Source organism: Triturus cristatus, chromosome 3_2, assembly GCF_964204655.1.
Source record: "Triturus cristatus chromosome 3_2, aTriCri1.1, whole genome shotgun sequence".
In the NCBI taxonomy this organism is placed as follows: domain Eukaryota; kingdom Metazoa; phylum Chordata; class Amphibia; order Caudata; family Salamandridae; genus Triturus; species Triturus cristatus.
In genome coordinates, this window is record NC_140584.1 from 588640750 (window position 1) to 588658899 (window position 18150).

The 18150-nt window shown below is 49.4% G+C and overlaps 1 protein-coding gene across 2 annotated transcripts in view; it reads left to right on the forward strand.

Annotated features, from left to right (window-relative positions):
- BSDC1 (BSD domain containing 1) overlaps positions 1-18150 on the forward strand; it is a 176434-nt gene that overhangs the window by 148480 nt on the left and 9804 nt on the right. The window lies entirely within an intron of this gene.

The window sequence follows — 18150 nt, forward strand, 5'->3', positions numbered from 1 at the left end:
CCCGCACTACCACAAAACAGAGCATTTTGAGGTGTCATTTGTGACTCTGTAAACTGATTGAGGTTTGCCAGGAATCTTTACACAGTGGGTCTCGTTTTTGGTCCAGTATATAAAGAGCCAGCTTCCTACACCTCCCATTCCACATGGGCATCTCGCACTGAGCCTGTTTATTTCTATTAATTAGGCCTATGACATATCATATCTTGCCGAAGCCATGTTGGAATACTTTGTGATCAACCCCAGCTCAAGGGCACCAGTAATGGGCGGTGGTCAGAGTTTTTGTTGCTATACGTGGTGTTGGTGTGGTGTAACTGTGCAAGCCTGTGGTGCATAACAGATCAAGTTTGGTATGTAAATAATGTATGTTTGCCTGAAAACAATAGTCCATGTCAGTTGGGTGGGGTTTGTAAGGTATGTTTATTGAGAAACCGCCATCAAGTAAATGTGAACCCTGTACCTTTTTTAAAATAAATTCCCATGTTCTTGAACATTGATGGCCATAAATGTATATCTAGGGCTTAGTCCCATTGATACTTCCGTTAAATTGATCTCTCCTCCTACCATCCAGGTAACCCGACATTCTTCTCACTAAGCCAGCCATCCATTCCGAATACTTTTGGCATACTTATGTTCTTATCAGTCTGATTTCTCCTTGTCTTAATAAACTTAGAATCATGTCCTTTAAGTAGGCGATTCACTCTTCAGTTTTATCCTCAGCTTACTTGACCACCCAACCCCACGCTGCTGTTACCACTATGGCTACTGTGAAACATGCCAGAGCCCAAACATCTAAAAACATTATGAAACAGTACGTGCTTACCATATGGATTGGGAATGCTTCTTGAGGGAATAGCCAACTGATAAGTGCTCCATTGGCAGCTGCTCTGCCCCGTTTGTATTCTAAAGGGTAACCACCTCTGGCGCACTCTTTGATTGTTCAGTACCTTATTATATTACTTTATCCGCAAACCTGGACGTTAAATAAAGAAACCCCCCCCGTTCATTAGCCCCTAAATCTGATTTAACCTCCAATGCAGTTGCATTGGGATCAACTAGAGTAAATACTTAGTGAGCTGTGTTCTGTTTGCATACCTATGAAACTGCAGGAAGTCTCTCTAACCTTTTTTTGATTGGTTGTGGATTTTGGAAAGGTTTGATCACCAAATGATCCTTCTCATGCTCTGGGGGTTTAAAGTCCATGCTACAGTTCCTTCCTTTCATAGCCACCCAGCATTCGGCCTATTCAGTAGCCTCTGCCAAGCCTTTTAAGAAATCTGATGTTTGCAGCATATATTGTTGTAGATACATATGCTTTGAATGCACCAGGCCTTGGCACGCAGCAACGTCTTTTTCAATGAGTCTCTGAGAAACCATCTTCTGAGTTGACTAGAGTGAGATCCCACTCACCCTCAACGTGCCCGATGTCAAGATGCAAAAGTTCTTAATTCATTCTTCCACAAAAGTGATCTTACCTCAGCAGCCCTGCAGGATGAGCACTATACACCTCAGACTGGGAAGAGGAGAGAACTCACTTTCAAGGAACTGATATCTACCAGACTCCCAAAGGTTCAGGGACAATGCCACCAGGGCATTCACTGCATCTTCTTCCCCCTAGCCCTCAAGGTCAGCTATTACCTCACATGCCACCATCTCCTTGGCCTCGGACACCATCACCAACACCACCTCCTCCTCAGTCCCTACAGCTGTCTATTCCTTCAGATCACATTGCCTTAAGCCAGTGTAGCCCCTAGGACCGTCTTGCCTTGTGACATCCTGAATGGTGATGATCCTTAGCAGGATTATCATGTTGACCCTCAGGAGGATACTGACCTAGATCCTTATCCTGTGAAGCCTTCTGCCCATATTACACCCTGCATACCATGCACTGCTTGGAGTGCTTGTAGGTTCATATTAGCCCTCCTGCCTCTCTGGTAGTGAGCAGTCATCCAGGAGGCTTTTTCCACTTTTACCCTGCACAATGCACATTCCGCCGGCCTCACTTAACTGACTTAGTTTTTTTAAATATTTCTTTTTATGAAATATTATCGACATGACATACCATATTGAAACATGTTTAGGAGACAGCGTACATTCCAAGTATATTTAGTACTGGATTACAGAGATTCAAGTCACAGTGCACAAAATGTAACAATTAGGGGGGTGTAAAATTCTCACCTTCATTCAAGAGTGCTGGTGGGGTGCAGATGTCTCCCCAGTACGAGTTCCAAGGCCCCCATACCTGTTCCATTTCTTGGGACACCCTCTGGCTATATAGACTGACTTCTCCCTGAACATGCACCAGTCTAGATCTTCCTTCCATATTTCTATTTTGGGTGGTTGAAGGGCTCCCCAGTGTCGTGCAATGTTCCTCTTTGTGATCATTACTGCTAGTGTTGCCCATTGCTTAGTGTAGGAAGTGAGGTCAGTTGGTTCCCAAATGTTCAGGAGGCACCTGCGTGCCTCCGGGTACAAGTCTATTGTGAGCAACTCGCTGAGTGTGCGGTGTATGGCATGCCAGTAGGTTTATATTTGTTCACACTCCTATATAACATGGATGAAAGTGCTGTCTTTCCCACATCTACGTCTGCACTCCCCACTGTCAACCCTACCCATACAGACCAAGCCTGGACCAGTTATGTATATCCTGTGGAGAATCTTGAGTTGTACTAATCGCAATCTGGCTTGGATCGCCACCTCTCTGGGGGAGGAGACCGCCTCCTGCCAGTCTTCCTCGTCTAGCTCAAGGCCGTCTCGCATCCAGTTCTCCTTGAGAGACTGGAGTGGGTCTTCCATATTATTATTTAGTTTTTTATAGATCCAGGAGATGGATTTTTCGGGCAGGTGGCCGTCAAGTATTCTGTCCTCCAATGGAGAGGCATCGGGTAAGGAAGACTTCCTAGTGAGATTGGTCTGGAGGGCGTGTTGGATTTGAAGATATATATAACGTTCAGTGTCCGCCAGGCAATACTGCTGTTGAAGGGAGACAAATGGGAGGATTTCATCTTTAACCCAGAGATCCTTAATCTGGGAGATTCCTAATAGGTGTTGCCAGGGTGAGTCTGCGGTCCCAACCCAGATGTTTATTCACGACATGCCATATATAGACCGAGTGTGCGGTTGGTCCTGTTAGGGTGTATTTACGGGGTCTAGAATAGAGCGCTCTACTGTAGTTTCCCCCTGGGAGGAGCCATCTGTCCATGGCGTATCCCGGGTCGTCAAGGCGACCGTAGGTCCCCTGGTCTATGGCCGCTAGTTGGGTCGCTCAATAGTATTTTTTAATATCTGGGAGGCTAATGCCACCGTCATACCAGTTTAGGGGGAGTTTGGTTAGAGCGATTTGGGGTGTTCCGTCCCACAATAGATCCCTCTGGAGGCTCTCTATTTCCTGAAAGTATGATTTGGGAACCGGATCCAAGGAGTTCTGGAGGGCATAGAGGAAGCGGGGCAGTGCCATAATTTTAAAGAGGGCGGCTTTACCAAGCAACGAGAGGGGCAGAGACTTCCAATTCCCTATGTCCCGTTTCAATCTCTGTATTGGTGGCAGGAGGTTCCGGGTGAAGCGGAGCGTGGGGCTCAATGAAATAAAAATGCCAAGGTATTGAAAGCCATCTGTCGTTATCTGGATTGGGCAGTTCCTCGGGAGGACAGGCAGTTCTCCTCATAGGACATAAACAATGGACTTAGCCCAGTTCATGGTGAACCCAGAATACCTGCCAAACACTGCTAGAATATCCAATGTGCATATTATAGAGGATCTCGGGGAGGTCAGATATACCAGAATGTCATCTGCATATAGGGATATCTTATCTTCCCAGTCCGGGGACCAATGCATACCGTGAATAACTGGGTCCCTGCGGATCCACGCTGTCAGGGGCTCCAGAGCCAGAGCAAACAGGAGCGGGGACAATGGACACCCCTGTCGTGTACCACGGCTTAGTTGATTTGCGATTGTTCACCAAAACTTGCGTCATTGGTTCTGAATATAGTAATCGGACCCAGCTCACAAAGCTGCGCCCGAATCCCATCTTGTCGAGTACAGCAAAGAGGTATGGCCACTCCACCATGTCAAATGCCATGGTGGCGTCTAGCGAGACCAGTACTTCTGGTTCTTGGATAGTAACTGCTCTTCCCAATACTCCGTGTACTCTGCGCAGGTTTAAGGCTGTGTTGCAATGCAGCATGAAGCCTGATTGGTCAGGATGTACTAGACTGTCTATCACTTTTACTAATCGGATCTCCAGCAGTTTTGCAAGGATCTTGGGTTCTGCGTTGATAAGGGATATGTGCCTATACGAGGCACAGCTGGTTTTGGGTTTACCTTCTTTGTGAATGACCACAATGTTGGCTATCCTTTGATCCGTTGGGAGTGTCCCTTTTTCCTTGCTGTCTATAAACTTCGAGCAAAGGTATGGGGCTATCCTGTCCGGTCTAAGCTTGTAGAGCTCGATTGGTATGCCATTGGGACCTGAGGCTTTTCCCGAGTTATTCGCCCGTATTGCCTGAACTAGTTCGTCTGAAAAATCGGACTCGAGGTATTCACGGGTTTCATCTGTTAGGGCGGGAAGTGGAATATCATGAATTAAGGCACAGTTGTCTTCTTCTGTGTACTGCCCTTTCGTGCGGTACACCGTCTGATAGTGTTCGGCAAACCGGTCTGCGATTTCTTGAGGGTCAGTGATAGGGTCGGTATCCTCTCCCAGTAGCTCTGGTACAAGACGGCTGGCCCACTCTATCCTATCTAGCTATGCGATTAACTTCCCCACCTTATCCCCTTGTTCATAAATTCTGCTTTGTGTTTCCCTCCCTTGAGCCCTGGCTCTGTCTGTTGCTAAGGCTTTGAACTCGTCTTGTTTTAGATGCAAGAGGTGCAATTTCTCAGGGGTTACCGTCCGTTCTAACTCTTCTAAGCACCTCGTCTTCTGCCTGCTCCAGATCTTTGTTTGTCTTTTTTCTTACCCACGATCAGGGATAGGGCTTGCCCGCGGATTACCAATTTGTAGGCTTCCCACAACGTTTGGGCAGATTCCACCGTACCCTCATTTTCATGAAAATAGTGGTCTGTGGCCTGGGTTATTTTCTTTCGGGTGTCAGGGTCTCGGAGATACCACGGATTGATGGGAGCGACTCTCCCAGTACTCGATTGGCCTAGGACTACATATATCCAAATCGGTGAGTGATCAGAGATACCCCTGCCTAAGTGGCGGATCTCTCGAATATTGAGTGCCTGCGACACTGGAACTAGAATATAATCGATGCGAGAGAGGCTGCGATGGGCACCCAACACGAAGGTGTATTGGACCCTATCTGGGTTATGTATCCTCCACCCATCCACCAACCCATGGCCTCGAGGAAGTCAGGTAGCCACCTCTGTGCAGGTCTGATGCCTCGTGGGGGGTGTCGATCCAATGCTCCAGAAACTACAGCGTTAAAGTCCCCCCCCCATCAAAAGGAGGCCCTCTCGGCACGACAATAGGATCGCACCCAGGTTTTTAAAAGTGTCACTCTGAAAGCCCGGGGGTACGTACACTGAAACAAATGTAAAGACTCTACCCTCCCAGAGACCCGAAATTCCTATATATCTACCCTGGTCATCGGACCATGTGGATTGTGTTGTGAAAGGGAACGAGTTCTTGATTAAGATGCGTACTCCTCGCGACACGGTTGTGAAACCTGCATGTGCCGCCAGTTTGTATCCTCCCTGTTCATTGCCTTACACGTGTTCCCCACCAGGTGCGTCTCCTGCAAGAGGATGACGTCAGGGGCCTGTCTCTTGATGCACTGGTGAACCATGCTACGTTTTACTTTATTGCCAAGCCCATTGACGTTCCAACTGAGGACCCTAACCCCGGTGTCCCACTGTGTACCCATCTGGATTCATACAAGTGTACCGCTCCTGTGCTGCATTACATTTTGGTGTTGTCGATAAAACAATTACTACATACAATTCAAAACTTAACAACTTTAACGTCCCTTCCCAACCACCCCCCTCCCTGCGTCCCTGCACTCTGGGCTTCAAACTGCCCATGATTCAACTTGCAGAGTGCCTGTCGCCCCACAAGTTAACTAAATGTAGAAAAGTGGGGTTCGTGGTGCTCCCTCCCACTCCCCATTACTGATATTACTATCGTGCAATGCCCTTATGTGCGAGCCGGAATTCACTCGAATTTGTACTTGAGGAAGGTTCTTATCTTACATATGTGTCCTGCGGCGCGCATCGGCGCACGCCCGATCCCGTGCCACGCTCCGATGTACCTTTCCAGCCGATGTTACCCTCACCCTTGCTCGTTGGCTCACACCCGCCCCATCCCATTAATGTTACCCCACATACTGTACGGACTGCCATTCAGCGGCTCTCCAACCAGTTCGCTGCTGATTCTGGATGCTCGAAGAACCAGGCCCTACCATCAGCTTCCACCCGAAGCCTAGCTGGGAACAACATGGCGTACTTGTATCCTTTGTCCCTCAGTGTCTTCTTGATTCCCAGAAAGGAGCGTCTTTGCCTCTGGACCAGCTGGGTAAAGTCCGGAAAAAAGGTTATGTCCGCGTTGTCGTACCGAAGTGGAGGTCCCTTTCTGGCATGTTGGAGTATTACATCTCGGTCCCGGAAGTTGAGGACTCTGGCCAGGATTGGACGAGGAGGGGCCCCAGGATTCAGCCGACTCCCGGGGACTCTGTGGGCCCTCTTGATGACAAAGAATTTCCCAAGCCCCTTGGGTTGCAGGTGGTTGAGGATGAGGTCTTTAACGAAGAGATCAGTGGCCTGTCCCTCTGACTTTTCCGGGACCCCTAAAATTCGTACATTGTTGCGCCGTAGCCGCCCTTCATAGTCATCTAGTTTGGCTTCCGCGAATTTCCGAAAAGTTTGCAATTCTTTGACGTCTGTTTGCAGCTGGTATATATCTTCCACGAGGCTCGTAGTTGTAAGTTCCACTTGTTTGACTCACTCACTATTTTTGTTCAGGTCTGCTCGCAGCAGGTCAACTTCCAAGGTGATCGTGTCCATCTTTTGTTCCAACGATGCCTTGATCTCCACAATTGCCTCCAGGACGTCTTTGAGTGTGGGCTCCGGGTCTACTTCTCCCTGTGATCCTCCGTTTTTGCCTGTGGGTTAAGGTTCAGGCAAGGGTGTTTTGAGCAGAGTGTATCGGTCCAGCCTGGTTTGCTGCACAGGTTTGTTGCCTCTAGTGGACGACATCGCGCCTCGATCAACTGTCTCAGCCGCACCAGTAGCAAGAAAACGTGGCAAGGCCAGCAATCTGCAGTCACTCCTGGCGTTGACGACGACTATTCCACCCTGCTCGGGGCCGCCGATGGTATCATTGTGGTTGGTCTTGTCGTCAGGAAGATGCCAGGCAGACGATTGCAGTTGGGTCTCATACCGTGTGTACCTTTCCGGCCTCTAGTAAGATTAGCTGACGCTTCCAACTGAGGAGGTCTGAAGTGCAGTGGCCAAAGGGGATGTCAGTGGTGGTTGCAGAGCAGTAGAGCCCAGTGTTAATGTCCTCTGGATAGTCACGGGCTGATTTTGCTCTAGTCTAGTAGCCCGTGAAGTGTACTGGCCGCTATGACATCAGGGGAAATGTGGTGAAATGGGGCTCACATTGGACATAGCATTCATATACCGGTGGCAGTTCTGGTGTGTGAGCCTACCACGTATGCTCCAATGCAGCTGATGTGTGACGCTGGGTAAAGCTGGCGCCTCTGTACTCATTGTGGGGCCACGCTGCCTCTGCACCCCCGGTCCGTCCCGAATTGATGGCCTGTGCTCGGGTGGGACCTAGGGCCAAGTGGTGCGGCGGATGCAGGATTTGTGAAAAAGTCTTGTGAGGTATATGTGCCCGCACGCCGCTTCCACCTCTGCGCGAGGTCCCGGCGCTCTTTCCTCCAGCTGGCCGCTGACTCGGTGCGCTGCTATCTGGGGCACGGAGTACTTCGCAGTGATCGCTGCCTTGGGAGGGGACGTCGGATGCTTTCCGGTCGTCAAGTTTGTTTGCTGGCTGTGCCGATACGGTGTTAGTGACTCGGGCCGCCAGAATACCAGGGTACACACGCTGTCTCCACCTCCACGTGAGGTCCCGGCGCGTGCACCCCCAGGAGGCCGCAGTCTGGACGTGTCTTTTTCTTGGTCTCCGGTCGATGCGCAGAGCCCCCCACCTCAGGATGCGGTACCGGATGCCTTCTGGTAAAGGAATTTCACTTCTGGGCTACGGATAGATGTAGCGGATAGACGGGGGAGGATAGAGAGTCACAGAGCCTCGCTAAGCAGCGGCCATCGTGCTTCCCAGCTCAGCCACGCCCCCCTTAACTAGCTTAGTTGACTCGACTCCATTGACAAAACTAGCCGTCCAGGGAAAAAGAAATCTTAGGTGGTCTTTGTCCTGTGATTGATAGCCTAAAGGAGGAGCCATAAGATATTGTAACTCAAAACGTCTTTAAAAAAAAAAGCAACTTGAAGACATGCATGCCCAACACTAGATGGCAGGAGTAAGCAAATGATATGAATGTACTGTTGATCACAGGACAAGTGACATGTTCCTTCTCGCCATTCAGTATTTTGAGTTGGCTCGCTATCCAGGATTTTTAGTTGGCAGAGAAAAGACATATATTTCTGAGAACTAGTTTACAGAGTATCGCTTTAACTTTACTGAAAGAAGACCATTGTTGCTGCACAGCGGCAGCTTTATCAAGAAACACAAGAATATTGTTCTCCCCTTCAAAGGTGCCTTTTTGCAGAGCTCAATGAAGTGCAAGTTTCAGTCACAGTAATTAAACAGGCGTGTAACTGCTGGTTGAAGGTGAACCCTGTGGACATACTCACCAGTGAAATGGCTTGATAGGCCCTTTGGTGCCACTGCTTTCCTCAGCCAGGCATTTAGGAACCGTTCCATCTATGTCTCTTTTAATCTTCTGTGCTGGCCTATCAGTCTTACATTAATCCTATGAACACAGCCTTCCAAATATTCAGGTTGGTATTGTTAAAAGTGGAATATTTTCTTAAGTTCTACCATCTGTGTATGAAAACCATTGACAGTTAGTTGTGCTTCTGTTGATTTGCCTATTTATTTTCAGTTACTTTTTCAGCTAGTTTAATATGCTCAGCCCTTCCCTTAAGAGAACCAAGTCAAAGACCACTATGTCAATCTTATGTTCGAGGCATATGAGCTGCAGATTGTACACTGTGCATAGATCGCCATCTGGTGTTGGGCCCGGATGTTTGCAGTTTGTTTTTCTTCTTGGACAGTCTTTGGAAGTCACGAGTTCGGTGACTCCTCCTTCGGTCCGTACTGCGCATGGGCTTCGGCTCCATCCTCAGACTGTTTTTTTCCGCCATCGGGCTCAGATGTAATACTTCGTGCTCCGGCTTCCAACCTTTCCAGTTCGACCTTCGACGAAAAATCCTCGTCCATCGAGATTCTTTAGACGAAATAGACTTCATCTCTCTCTTCGGCACTTCTTCGATTCCAGGCATCGGCGGCGGCCTTCGGGCCTATCTCGACTCCGGTCTCGGCCGATGGAAAGGACTCCCTTCAAGAAGTGCCCAAAATGTGGGTCTAAATTTCCCCACCCCGACCTCCATCAGGTGTGCAACCTCTGCCTCTCTCCCGAACACGAGGCCCGAGACTGCCCCGCCTGCAAGTCTTTTCATTCGAAAAAGACTATTCAGGATCGACGAGCTCGACGCACCATGGCGCACTCATCGACCTCGGCTCCACCTGACATCTTCGGAGAAGACACCGTAGCTTCGGGACAGCAGCACACCGAGCTGGAGGACGACGTCGTCAGCGCTTCCGAGGCCGACGACTCCGACGTGGAGGAGATCACACCGGCGCAGAGGGTCGTGAGTACTCTACCCCTTCCCACTCCCGCGCCCATACCAAAAGAGACTCCGGTTACCCCTTCGCCTCCGGGCCTAGGGAAAACCAAGCATACTGCTTCCATCACCCCACCTTCGGGCCCGGTGAAAAAGCATCACAAGTCTCCTGGCGGCTCGGGCCCGAGCCAGCCTCCTAGCGACGCCGAAAAACATTTTTCGGCACCGAAGAAAACAAGCTCTGTTCCGAAGCCATCGGTGTCGAAACCTGGCCTCTCGGTGCCGACCAAACACAAATCCCTCGGCACCGACGCTTCCGTGTCGAAGCCTGCCTAGGCGCCGACCAAAAAATCGGATACCCCGAGAAAGCACGGCGCGGATAAACCGCCGATGCCTTCGGTTACGAAAACATCGGCACCGATGGAGGAATCGGTGCCGGAGGAGCTTTTCACACCGGATCCTCTTCAAAAGACTTTAACAAAGGATCCAAGGACTGGCCATTTAATTCTGTCTTCCAAGAAAAGACTTTTGGACAAGCCAACTCCTCCTCCACCACCAAAACGGAAGGACTCTGCCACATCCCCGTTCAGAGTACCCTCCCCACCACCTCCACCTCCTCCTCCTCCTCCTCCTCCACCTCCTCCACCCCCTCCATCTCCGCCCCCACCTTCTCCATCCTTGCCTCATCGGTCTCCAACCCCGTCTCCAGACCCTGATGACCACGGAGATCCATTCTATGATCCCACAGATGCCCCGCAGGACCCCACTCCTCCGGGAACACCTGACCCATGGGAGGATTATCACAATCCCGATGTCCCAGATGTGCCTCAGGATGATCTCTATCCATCCAGGCCGTCTCCACCAGAGGACTCCCTGGGGTTCCACCACCTCTTACAACGGGCGGCACATTACCATGGGGTGGAATTACACAGTGATCCAGTTGAGGAAGACTTCCTACTTGACACATTTGACATAGCAGATAAATCCACCGCTATATTACCCATGCTTAAAGGGGTGACCACGCATGCCACAGAGGTTTTCAAAGACCCCGTTAGAGCTAGGGTCTTAAACTCCAGAATAGAAAAGAAGTACAAGGCAGCCACCACGGATCCTGTCTATATTAAAGGACCTGTGCCCCTAGACTCACTAGTGGTTTCCACAGCTAGGAAGCGCTCCAACTCTCAGTCATCTGGTGAGGCTCCACCACCTGATAAGGAGTCCAAGCTTTTAGATGCGTCAGGCAAACGCACTGCCGCTGCCAATATGTGGCGCATCGCCAACACGCAGGCGCTGCTGGCGAGGTACGATAGAGCGCACTATGATGAGCTGGAGGCTCTCATGCAGCATCTCCCGGAGAAATATAAGAATAAAGCTCATGAGCTAATACAAGAGGGAAAGATTATTACCAACACCTCTATTAAATGTGCACTTGACGCAGCAGACACGGCGTCCAGGGCTATAAACACCAGTGTTCTGCTTCGCCGCCACGCCTGGCTCAGGATTTCAGGCTTTAAACCAGAGGTCCAAGCATCTATATTAAACCACCCTTTTGACCAACAATACTTATTTGGCCCAAAAGTAGACGAAGCCCTGGAAAAAATGAAGAAGGATACAGATACGGCGAAGTCTATGGGAGCCCTGCAATCACAAACCCCTAGACGCTCCTTTCGCCGTTCCTCCTTTCGAGGCTCTGGCAGAGGTAACGCCTCCACTTCCTACAAGTCCCCTCCTCAGAATACCTTCTCAAAGGACTACCAAAGAGGTGGATATCGCGGAAACAATAATAAAGGCAGGGGCAAAACCAACACCGCCCATTCTGCCACACCGCCCACACAATGACTTTCCCCCGCTCCCCCCAGACCATTCCACTCCAGTCGGGGGCAGACTACAAGACTTCCTTCAAACCTGGGAGGCCATAACATCAGACAAATGGGTAACCCAAATTATTCGGTCAGGGTACTGTCTCGAACTAACTTCTACCCCCCCCAAATATTCCACCCAGACACCGTGCGATGTCACAAGAACATACCACACTTCTGAAACAAGAGGTACTCTCCCTCCTGCAAAAACACGCGATAGAGCAGGTACCCGTCGATCAGCAAAATCTAGGGGTCTACTCTCTGTACTTTCTCATACCGAAGAAAGACGAGACCCTACGGCCCATTCTAGACCTCCGGCCTCTAAATGCATACATCCATTCAGACCATTTTCATATGGTAACTCTTCAGCAAGTTCTCCCACTCCTCCGTCAGGGCGACTTTCTCACTACACTGGACCTGAAAGACGCATACTTTCATATCCCAATACACCCTGCTCACAGAAAGTACCTCCGATTTGTGGTGGACGGCCAACATTATCAGTTCAAGGTTCTCCCCTTCGGGGTCACAACCGCACCACGGGTGTTTACCAAATGCCTGGCAGTAGTGGCAGCATACCTCAGAAGACAAAACATTCACGTCTTCCCCTACCTGGGCGACTGGCTCATAAAAGCCGCGTCCTACCACCAGTGTGTGCAGAATACAAACACTACCATACAACTACTCCACCAGCTAGGCTTTACGGTGAATCACCAAAAGTCCCACTTGATACCGTCTCACACAAAGCAATACCTCGGTGCCACTATAGACACCTCAAAAGCTATAGCCTATCCCAACTCAGCCAGAATTGCAAGCATGCAAGCCCTGCGCCAAAAGTTCCTTCTTCAGCACTCTCTCCCAGCAAGAGTGTTCATGAAACTAATAGGAATGATGGCGTCTTGCATTTTCATAGTGCCCCATGCAAGACTTCAAATGCGTCCACACCAAGAGTGCCTAGCACGCCAGTGGAACCAGGCCCAGGGTCAGCTGACGGATCTGGTGTTGGTGGACGGCCGCACCCATCGATCTCTGCAGTGGTGGAACACCACAAACCTTTCCAAAGGGCGACCGTTCCTGGACCCGGTTCCTCAGGTGATTCTAACAACAGACGCATCGCTCTCCGGCTGGGGAGCGCATCTATTACACCTCACAGTGCATGGTCTATGGACGCCACAACAGAGGTTACTCCACATCAACCATCTGGAGTTATTGGCGATCTTTCTAGCCCTGAATTCGTTTCAGAAACAAATTTCTGCCAAGGCAGTCTTAATTCGCACAGACAATATGACTGCAATGTATTATATTCAAAAACAGGGGGGGACACACTCTCCCCAGCTCTCCCGCTTAGCACAGAGCATATGGAGATGGGCAGTTCCACAAAAAATCTTTCTCCTGGCACAACACGTCCCAGGCATACAAAACACCATGGCAGATCTGCTCAGCAGACAAACGCAGCAAATGCACGAATGGGAACTGCATCCACAAGTTCTTCACCCATTCATTCACAAGTGGGGGCATCCTCAAATAGACCTCTTCGCCACCCACGAAAACAAAAAATGCCCAAGCTTCGCTGCCAGATACCCACACCCATTGTCCAAAGGCAATGCGATATGGATGAACTGGTCAGGCAGATTTGCATACGCCTCTCCACCTCTCCCACTAATTCCGTTAGTGGTAAGGAAGCTACAGCAGCACTCCCTCACACTCATTCTGGTAGCCCCAACATGGGCCAGGCAGCCGTGGTACACCACACTACTACAGCTATCGGTGGTACCACATCAAAAACTGCACCTGTCCCCATGCCTCCTAACCCAGAACCATGGAGAAATCAGGCACCCGGACCCAGCTCAGCTCAACCTTGCGATCTGGCTCCTGAAATCTTAGAATTTGGATACCTTAATCTTCCCCCTGATTGCATGAACATTATCAAGGAAGCCAGACGCCCTACCACTCGAGCATGCTATGCCGCAAAGTGGAAGAGATTTGTTGTTTACTGCCGCAACAATACAATCAACCCCTTAGATGCATCCATATAGCACATCATATGCTATCTGCTCCATCTTCAAAGGTGTAACTTGGCGTACTCATCCATCCGTCTACACCTAGCAGCAATTGCTGCTTACCTAAAAAACCGACAGCATTTATCACTGTTCAGAGTGCCTGCTATTAAAGCCTTTATGGAAGGCCTTAAAAGAGTAATTCCACCCAGGGCACCACCTTCCCCTGTATGGAATCTAAACGTAGTTCTTACAAGGCTAATGGGTCCGCCTTTCCAACCAATGCATAAATGCGAGCTACAGTTCCTCACTTGGAAAACAGCTTTCCTCGTAGCTATCACTTCCCTTAGAAGGGTTAGCGAGATACAAGCGTTCACTATACAAGAACCCTTTTTACAAGTACATCACAGCAAGGTGATACTTCGCACAAATCCAAAATTTCTTCCCAAGGTCATTTCCCACTTCCATCTTAATCAATCGGTGGAGTTACCGTTTTTTTTCTCGCAACCTCAATCTGTTGCGGAAAGGGCTCTACATACACTTGATGTTAAGAGGGCTTTAGTGTACTACATACAAAGAACGCAACCTTTCAGAAAGACTAAACAGTTGTTCGTCTCCTTCTCTCCACCGCATATAGGCAACCCCATTTCAAAATCAGGGATAGCTAGGTGGATTGTAAAGTGTATACAAATTTGCTATCACAAAGCAAAACGAACATTATCTGTTCCACCTAAAGCCCACTCTACAAGAAAGATAAGGGCTTCTATGGCTTTTCTAGGGAACATACCCTTAGATGACATCTGCAAGGCAGCCACATGGTCAACACCGCACACCTTCACAAAACATTACTGTGTAGATGTGCACTCCAAACAACAAGCTAGTGTGGGCCAGGCTGTACTAAAGACACTGTTTCAAACTACTGCAACGGATACCGGTGGTCGCCGCTAGGGTTGGGTACTGCAATATAATCTATGCACAGTGTATAATCTGCAGCTCCTATGCCTCGAACGGAATATGTTACTTACCAGTATGCATCTGTTCTTGGCATGTAGAGCTGCAGATCTATACACGCCCACCCGCCTCCCCGGCTACCTGTATCCGTTCCAGGCTATCTTATTTAGATACAACACACATGGGTTTCTTCACTATTATCACTACGCTTCATCTTTTCCCTACTGGCGAAAAACAATCTGAGGATGGAGCCGAAGCCCATGCGCAGTACGGGCCGAAGGAGGAGTCACCGAACTCGTGACTTCCAAAGACTGTCCAAGAAGCCAAAGACTGTCCAAGAAGAAAAACAAACTGCAAACATCCGAGCCCAACACCAGATGGCGATCTATGCACAGTGTATAGATCTGCAGCTCTACATGCCAAGAACAGATGCATACTGGTAAGTAGCATATTCCTTTCTAAGGCGAGTTTCTTAACCTGTGCTTCTGGGGTGGAATCCATAACGCCTACTCAGGGGTTCCGCAACTGCTTAGACAATTAAGTAATATTAAAAGATTAATAAAGTGTATCTAAACGAAACAGCAAAATAAAGTGTTCTGTAACTGTAAAGGAATTTGAAATTGGAGGGTAAAAATTTAGTTTGTATCCTCAAATTGATTCGTAGGAGCAATGCAAGTGTTTGTGAATTAAAAAAAATATGTCCTCATTTGTGTATTTTGTTGATAAATGCTTGTCTGTATTTTTGTGTATTGTTTTCCGGTTCAAATCCTCAAAATTGCTTAGGCTGGGATTCCCTGGATTCCACTAATGACTCAGTTGTTGGTTCCCAGTAATGATTTAGTGGGGTGTTCACAGTGCTCAAAAGGTTAAGAACCACTGTTCTAATACATCTCTTGTGTCTCTTTAAAATAACAAAGTTTATCTGGTGGCGGTGTGATAGTCTTACAATTATTGGGTTGCTGATGACAGCTTTGAAGTTTGAGTCAGGCGAGTACAATGCTGCATCCAGGGTGTTGTAGGCTGCATTTGTATTTTAGCTCTATCATTTTCCCTATTGCCCGTCGCAGGATAGTACTGATTTTACTATCAGGACTCCATTTTCCTGTGGCCTTCCAAAACGCATCCAACACCTTTACTGTGAAGTTGCTGTCTGATATAAATTAATATGGGAGTGCCTGCATAACAAATGCAGACATGGGTTGCTGCGCCTGCGGGATACACCAGTATGGTGAGGGCATAGGCTTTACTGTACTGTAGGTAGTGCCCTGAAAGCTGTCCCAACAATCCACTTTTCTTTTTCTTTTTGTCTTCTCCTTTTAGTTACAATTCTTTCACAGTCAGTTTCAATTTGTTTTCTCTCCTCCTTCACTTGTGTTGGCAGTTAGTCACTTTCCAAAGGTGAATGGAGGGGAAAGTAGATGGTAGTCTGGGTGGGCGGCAAGGGAAACCAGTTTTCTCTTCTAAAGTGCTGCAGGAAGACATACGACAGCTCCTTAGTTAACAAAATGGGAGCCAAGTGTCTGCTCTGGTCAGTCTGCACCAAGACGCCATGCCCAACAATAGTGTCATCCAGAGTCAATAGAACGAAAAAGCAAATGTGGTTGTTGGGAGTATAGGCGCACACAACATATAAATGGAAAGTGAACACAGTTTAACAGTTTATTTGAATGTCCGTATGTAGCTTGGTGCTCTGGAGGAGGAAGAGCCACCTGATCTTACTCTGGAGAAGGTTCCAAATTAATCAAGAGTTCTCCGAGTACTCAAAAGAATTCTGACGTTGAGGTCTAGGTATCAACAGTTCTTAATTAGGTTTCAAATATCCAATTTCGCTCTTGTACTTGGATGTGCCACTTGCCAACACATGCTCCGCCTGTTGCTGTAACAGTAACAGCAGACTTCATCAGAGCGCGCTCTTTATGTATTCCGCTGATTTGATGAGGAATTAAACCTCGTCCTCTTTATAATTAGTTGTTTTTTATAGTAGGTCTAGTCAGATCAACTGTAAACAGCAATAGACCGTATACTCTTTTAATGCCCCATTCCCTTGTTTGGAGAGTGGGGCCAGTATGTTAGTCAGTCCTAAGATCTGAAAGGACAGAAGTCCTGTGAAATATCGGGTGTTCTGGTGTTCTGCCAGGGTCAGTCTGTTACAGGACCACCATGACCATGAGTTTTAGATTTTATCCTGGAATAGTCTTGTTGGTCAAAGACCCTTGTGGCTACTTGTAGACAGAACCTTATGTTCTAGCCCACAGCTTGGAGGGGTGGGGGGGTCAGGTAGGGGTGGTCTTCACAATCCTGCGACCTCCCTCTGCAACACTACTCTCTAAGAGCTGCCTCCTAGCACTAAGGGCTGTGTTCCCTCTTCTGGTCCAAGACCAGTTGTAATTTTATTAGCTACACCACTGCCCCACGCTAGAGGCCCTGTGGCGGGGGCGGGGCCACGCCATTGACCAGAATGGCCACATGTCTGTTAAGCTCTGGCGCCGATGGCCCGCATCCTATGGGTTACCGCACTCCAGTGGGATGCATCTACATCGGAAGGTCATGCTCCTGAACCCCTGGCACTGGCAAAGCACAAATATGCCATTTGCATCCCGTCAGCTCACCATACTGCTGGAATCTCAGGGTGGGTAGGAAAAGCCTAGCCTGCCTCAGAGGCCCCGCAGCAACAGGGCCCACGGGTGAGCCTGAGGGCCATAGGCTACTGAGCCTCGCTGGGCTCTGCTCCCATGCCCCCATGCCTTCCTTTCCTCCATGTCCAGGGTCCGCATTGCCACCCCCAGCCCTCGGCTTTCCAGCTTGCCGATTGCACCCACCCAAGGTTTGGCAGTGAATGTTGGGCCTTGGGGCACTGACCCTGACTGTACCTCCCGGGGCAGAGTTTTACTGACCCCTTTGCCTCCTCACTTTCCCCGCTTGGGACCCATCGTGGTTCGGTCCAGGGTGGAGCTGCGACATCTCCTGCCTCGGCCAGGCCACGCTACTGGGGGCTTGACAGTCGTGTGTGTCCCGAAACCCAGAGCTGACGTTGGGACACCGGCAGAGTGCCTGGAGGTCCATTCGGGCACATCACAGGGAAGATCTCCCCCGGGTCTGCCCTCCACATTTGGGCCCGCATGACGGCTGGGACCCCCACCAGCACACAATCAACTCTGGACTTGATGAGGAGGCGGCATGTGAATACACTGCTCGCTTCCCTTTGGCAGTCTATGTGATGCCCGTGGCCCTGCCCATGCCTTTGGCCATGCTGCGGCTGAACGACCGAAGTTTCTCCACATACCTTCTGGCTCAGCCCCATACCTGGCGGCCTCCTCTGGTGCTCTGGACCCTGCCGTGAGGCCCCCGAGCCTGCCACCGGGTTGGCCTGCCGCCCCCTTTAGATTGTGCCTGCAGGTTGCCTCCCTTTCTTCGCCATTAGCTGTCTCCTGCGCTTGCAGAGCTGAGTTGGGGCTGCTTCCCCAGACGCTGTTCCCATTTACATTCATTGCTCAATGCTGGTTTCCCCTGCCTGAGCCCCCCCCCCACCTCCATC